Source organism: Seriola lalandi, unplaced genomic scaffold, assembly GCF_002814215.2.
Source record: "Seriola lalandi dorsalis isolate HSWRI2012SDOR001 ecotype SW California unplaced genomic scaffold, Sedor1 jcf7180002054912, whole genome shotgun sequence".
Taxonomy (NCBI): Eukaryota; Metazoa; Chordata; class Actinopteri; order Carangiformes; family Carangidae; genus Seriola; species Seriola lalandi.
Window position 1 is genome coordinate 795376 of NW_019525464.1, and position 6961 is coordinate 802336.

Consider the following 6961-nt stretch of genomic DNA (forward strand, 5'->3'; position numbering starts at 1 on the left):
TCTGATTAGATGATCACAGATATCTGAAAATACATTATTCCTTCATCTGAGTTGTAATAAACAGTCTGCTGAACCGTTTTACATTAAATAACAATAGAATAGAAACTAATACTAAGTTTGGTGTCATTGTGCAGGTGAACATGTCATGATGGTTCTCAGCTCTCAGTGATGTTCTTTATTCTGACAGAGACAGAATCATTCCAACAGATGTTTTAACTCCTGTCATCAATAATGAAATGAACTAGAGCTGAAAACTATCCGACTAACACTGAACCAAACTTAATATGAACTGCTCTGCGCTTTAACAGCACGTCCAGACACGACAGTTCACTGTAATAACGGGATCGTTTAGTGGCCGTGACTTACCGACACTGACAACCCGCTGTCTCTGTTAACACTAAGTTCGGTGACGTCACCTTCGCTTTGCAGAACTCATTTTAAAACACGTTAAAACATGTTTTCCCTCGGTCTGTGGTTTTAATACAAGCGGTTACACCACAGTAACTTCAGCTAATATTACAAGCTTTCTCCTCGTATATGTGATATTTACCAAATGTGGATATGTATGAAATTAGCTACTAAGATTATTTTAACACTGAGATATAAAGTTTACCTCGAATTATGAATGCTAACTGTGTTAGCAACGACTTCTTGCCGTGTATCCAGGAGCCTGCTGCGGTCAGGTAGCCGGTGTAGGCGGCCGTGCAGAGCAAAGACTCTCTCTCTGTTCTTGTTATTACAGCCTGTTGCTGCACAAAGCTCTGGCATTTTAACACTAACTGATGGATTACTTGTCCCTGTCGGAGCAGAGAGGAGGAGCCTCCGACTCCACGGCCGGCTTCTCCTATTGGTGCCGTAATGATCCTACCAGCCCTCACCACAGCTGCTGCCGTTTCAGCATCAGAGGAAGAGAGTTTAAGAGCCCGGCCCACACATCATTAGTGGCGGCTGACATGATAGGCAGCTCGCCTCTACCGCCTTTTTGAACATTTTTGTGTAATTTGTGATTTGGTTTGAGATGCTGGTAGTGATTGTTGGGGACTGAGCTAGGTTTAAAATTCTGATTGTGCATCACACCGTTAGACACATTAGGAACAGGGGTGCTGCTGCTGCTGCTGCTGCTGCTGCTGCTGCTGCTGCTTTTAATGTCAGCTCTATTGTCAGCCCGTGTTGTACTGACACAGTAGCGATACGGGCTGAGCAGACATGGAGGCCCGAGCTGACACATCCAGGCCCAGCTAACGGCGTGTCTGAGTGGATTTCGGAGCATGTGGCCTGAACTTTAGTTTAAAATGTTCAAAAAATGAATTAACACTATCAACAGCGTGTGAAGCAGCCACAGTGATAATGTCATGATCAAGACCTTCTGTTGTATTTCAGAGTCATCTACTGAAATGCGCATGCTCACCAGCCAGCCCCGACCTGTCCCGTGTTGTAATGCCACTTTGTGACACTAGAGGCTGTGTGAGTCCGCGGAGTGTCAAGTCTGCCCTCAGTCCCACGAAGAAGAACAACCTCCGGCAGCGCTTGAAGTTAGAATCACAGAAACACAGGAATGGTTGAACCTCCTAAAAGGTAAAATTCATCTGTATCCAGAAGGACCGCTCCCGACAAGAAACACGTTCAACGGCAAAGAAAAGAAGCAACACGAGTAAATCTCGACGTGGCTTTCCACCGCTGGAGACAGCTCCTGAGAGTAAAGAGATGCGGTTTGATGCCGAGCTCGCAACTTTCCTGTTAGCTTGGTAAGTAGCATCAATATTAGCTCTTTAGCTAAAAGTATAATCAGTGCAACGACTGACAAACCTTACCGACAAACATTTCAGGTGATGATATTGACGTTGTCGACAGACGTTTTAGCGGTTACTAGGATTGTGTCTGTTGCTCTCGGCTGTTGTACAGCTAGTGACGTCAGTAATTTTAGGCTCATTTTTTAACTGATGACTGTAACTTGAGATTGTATGGACCTCGACACGTCGATCGGTTCACAATGTTGTAACCACTTTACATTAATGTTAGGGGATCAGCCATGATTGAAAGTGCACTAGGATTTTACATTTTTCAGGAGATTTCAGCATCCCTCTGTCTTTATCAGGACCTGAGCCAGTATAGACGCAATTCTGCCTCCACCTGTCTCACCAACGGCAGAGTCCAGACACATGCTATCATTCACTTTTAAGCGACTTGTCTTATACCACTGTGATTAAATCAGACCCACAATGTATACTGCTGATGAATATACCACTGCCTATTTTTATGTATATGACAGTATATCCATATTTGTACTACTGAATCTGTGATATATATATATATATATATATATATATATATATATATATATTTATTTATTTATTTATTTATTTATCTTTTAATGAAAGCTGAAAATCCTAAAACAGTCTGTCTGTGTTCCAGGTGCTGGCCAGACTCTCCCTTAAGCGAAGGGTCTGTCCTTGGTACAAGGGGGACAAGGACAGTCCTTTAACTTCAATGTCCTGGAGGAGCAGCCTGGGCCCTCCAGCAGGAGTCTGCCTCCTCCTCCAGATGATGAACAGCATGGCCCCTCATCCAGTGCTGTTGGTCCTCCCCTCGCTCCAGCACCTCTCCCCTCTTCTGTTCAGCCACCTCCTCTGCCTGGACTACCTATACCCAGGACCAGAGTGATGTCTGCAATTTACAATCAACTGTAACTGACAAATTAAAAGCAATACAGTTGTGAATGAAGGTACAGGTGAACTTCATCATCACAAGACAAGTTTGCATAATAAAGAGAGCTGGATAAATCTTATTTAGTAAAAGGTAGAAATTATAGAAGAAATGTAAAAATAATACTTCATAGCTAAGTGAGGACAGTGCAACAGTCTGACAGGTTGACTGGAAGTTATTGCAGCCGTCCATAAGTGATGGAGGGAAGGTGCAAAAAGTCCAGGAGCCGTTATTCATCATCAGTCTTAGTGTGTGACACAGTTTACATGAAACAGACTCAGTTTGAGGGAGAAGACGCAAGGTAAGAATATGTTTTTACACTGGTTTTACAGTTTAACGTTAGCACACATGCTAACTTCAACTACAATAACATTACAAGTTACTCCTCACATATATATTTGCCAAAGGGATGTTGGGTAATTAGACATGCGGCAGCTGTCTTGTCGGCTAACTGTATGTTACTGAGGAAGATGGGTAGAATATGAAGGTGCTTTCCACCCATACAACACAAACTAAGCTCCTCCCAGTCTGTATGAATCCCTCTGCTGACTACACGTTCCCCTGCGGGCTGACAGAACGACCTTGACCAGCTGACCGACTGAAAAAAGACCACAACTATCTTCATCGTTCTGCTCAGCTCCAAGCATGAAAAACACATTTACGGCTGTGGTGGCGTCTGTCCCGGGGGACACACAGTGTCCAAACAAGCACAAACCCACACCTTGTTTTCATTTTCTTGTTCCTGACCCTCCACTCCTGGAGGCATGAAGGGCAAAGTGCCTACAGATTTCTGCAGTGGTGTGTACAGGCAAACAACAGAAATATACAGTAGTATAGTATGACTGTTTGGTGGAGTTTAATGAGTCAAAAAGATGAACATAAATGGGCATTTTTATCATCTGTATGTCTCTTTTTTTGTCCTTAGAAAATGACAATATAGGCACATCCAGGATAAATTGTGATCAATAAATTATTCACAGTGAAGTAGTCTTAGATGAAAAAGCTGCTGTTTTTTGGCTTTCAGCTCAGCAAGTAACACTCGTAAGTCAAACAGCCACTGCACCAAAAATACTCATTTGCATTTACGGAATAAACAAGACTGAAAAACCATTTCCATTGTTTAGTCCAAGTCCATAGTTTCCCCAGGCCCCTGTTTGGTGAGTTCCCCAAGAATTATTTCTCTACTCAGGACGCCCCCAGAGGTCCATCACAGATATGAGGACATTTTATTTTCCTTGATACTTATAACATCCAGTGGTGCCATGAAAATGTACCCAGGTGGGAAAAACACGAAAACACTTCCTATTTTACTACAAGTTTCTGCAGATGCCAAAGAGCACAGATATCATTGTTTGTTGAGTTTCTTTTGGAATATATTATGAACTGCAGTAACATTTTGACATTGTCTGCCCTTGAAAGCAAAATCAGAGCTGCTGTTTTCTGCCTTTTTAACACTGCTATGACCTGGAGAGAGGACTCGGCCTTTGTGCTTGTACCTTGAATTATTATATGGCAGGTGATGTGCTGGTGAAATCGAGGGATTAAAACTATAAACTTATATTGTTCCTTAGCAGCTTCAATTAGATAGATCGTAGATAAGTCATGTGCAATGTTGACATTTTGTTGAGGATAACAAAGGGCAAAAATGAAAGTGTCCATCCTCTGGGAACCTTGAATGTCCTGCACCTCGGTCTTTGACAGACTAAAGGACAGAGGCATCAGTCACTCTCAGCTGCAGTTAAACAAACTGTACATGTCTTCGTGAAAGGGACGAAGGCTCTGCTTTACAAATGCAACAGTGAACACACTGAGTCGACTGCAGTGCAGCCTATCAGCACGTTGGCCTAGTTTTCTTTCTACATGTGTTGTGAGGGGGGGGTCTTCAGCACCCTAAGGGGTCTGATGAGGTCATGTGACTCAATGTATGCATTTCCATAGCTGCACATTTAAACATATCTGTCTTAATGTGCTAGAGCAGGTTAAATCTTTGAAAATTAACTGTCAACTGCTCTTCAGTTTTCATTTTTATGCCCATGAGTGTAAAAATGAAAATGCAAATGTGATTACTGCATTTTTTGTTGTTATTTTTACTTAAATAACTCATACTGTGGGAAGTGGGGTCACATGACCACTGGGCTGAACAGGTGTGCTTACTGGGCAGATCACGCAGGTGCCTTGAAGGCTCTTTGTTCTGTGTCAGTTCAGCTGCTTCCCTCTGTCATTTCACCTTTGTTCCTGAGTGCGCTGAGTGAGTTCATTTCTCTCCTCATGTCATGTTTATTTTGTTGTTAAGTAGTACATCTAATCTCCTTGGTTTGTTATCATGTGATTATATATTTAGAGAGAAATCTTTCTCACCTAAAGGAAAACTTTTTTAAATCTTTCCAGGTTTCCTGTTTACAGCGTCTATAGTTGGAGCTGTGTTCAGCTGCCTCCTTTGAAACTGATGGGAGCTTCCTGCATAACTCGACCTTGAGTTATCAAGTAAGTGAAATTCATTTTAATTAAAAATGTTTCTCAGTATTGTTTTGTGAACAGATGCCTGAAATGTCCCTGTTTGCCCTGCGATGGAAAGTTTGTCATGTTTAGTATGATTGTGTTTTCATAGGGATGCCAGGATCCTCGTCAGGCCAGTATATTCCCACACAACCAGCAAGAAATGGTAAGTCATGGGCATGACTACACTCATACCTATATGGGCTCAAATTAGGTCTATGTTATTATTACTTTATTTATTGATTAAACTCATTCAGCAACCTGGTAGTTTTATGTCATATAACATACATTCCCTGTTGATATGAAACTAAGTTTTGTGTACAAGCTGTTTCCAATAAACTTTTAATCTGAGTGAGCGAATTGGGAAAACTGGGAAATGTAAAAAGCTGACGTGAGTTTTTTCTTTCTTTTTTACTTAAAACATGACCTAAATAATTAATCAATTATCAAAATGCCAGTTTATTTTCCGTCTTTATATAAATCAATTAATCCACAAATCACTTCAGCAATAGTACAGCTTGTTTTTTAGGTTCCTGGGGAAATGAAGCTGCCATAGTGAGGGTCATTAAGGGCCCAAGAACAAGTCTTTGCCTTGGGGCCCCAGAGACGGTTATATTATTAGTAATCTTGGTAAAAACAAGAGGTTAAAACATGTTCTTAATTTCCACACCGGTGTTTGCCTACAAGTAGAGTCGTCAAATAATATCCACTAAGTTTTTAATTGCTGAGTGTCACCCCGAAGTTTCCAAACATAATCACAGAGACCTGCAGCGTCCTCAGGGCTGTGGATAAAACTGAACACATAAGTAAAAATTATGGAGTGTAGCCAGAACAACCTGCACTACCTAAGACTTTTTTTTTTTTTTTTTTTGGAGAGTTTGCAACAGCCGTAATGTAACAATAGGCCTTGTTTTTTAAATTAATAACATTAATGACTCTGTTCTAACAGGTGTCCCAGTAAACTATGACTGTAAACCAGCATGCACAACACCAAGACCCCGAAACTAACACAGCCATCTTTAATGTCATTATTTCCACCTGTAGGTTTCCTGACATGTCAAACTGAGAAAAGGCCAATTACCAAACATTAATATTGATTTAATTGACATGATGAAGATAAAATAGATTTTTTATTTTTATTAATGGTTTTCTGCAGCTTCATGTAACTCACAAGGGATGACAAAGAAATGATAAAATCATTATTTTTTTACAATTAAATTTTGATACAAGATCAATCATTTTGTCTGACTGAGTTAGGGGAATTTCCCAAAACGTACAGTGGTGTCGTTTTCAAGTCCGCCTGAATGTTTTCATCAGAGCTGCAAAAATCTATCACTCGAATTATACTTCCAATAACTCTATTGATCATCGGTTATTTTTTGCTTCCCCTCCTCCTTGTTTTTGCCTCCTGATCACACACTGACCGCAGCTTCTCATCATTTCCCACCGTAACACCGGCTCAGATAAACCGTCGCTGCAGGTGAAGGCCCACAGAGAGCTCCGGTGAATGTTGAAATGAATTCACTGTACATTATTTAAAAGTCTAACCCCTGACCCACATTTCAGCGCGGGCCACTGCAGGCTCAACATAAACCTCCATCTCGCCTCCCGCGCTGCTGATTGGACGGCGAGAGCAGCTCGGGAAAGCGCCGGCGAGAACGCGCTCGGCCTGTGTTTCCAGGAGACTCTCCCGCGTGCCCGCGCACGCACAAACACTCACACAATCAATCCCGCCGTTGCCTCTTTTCTGTAACTACATAAG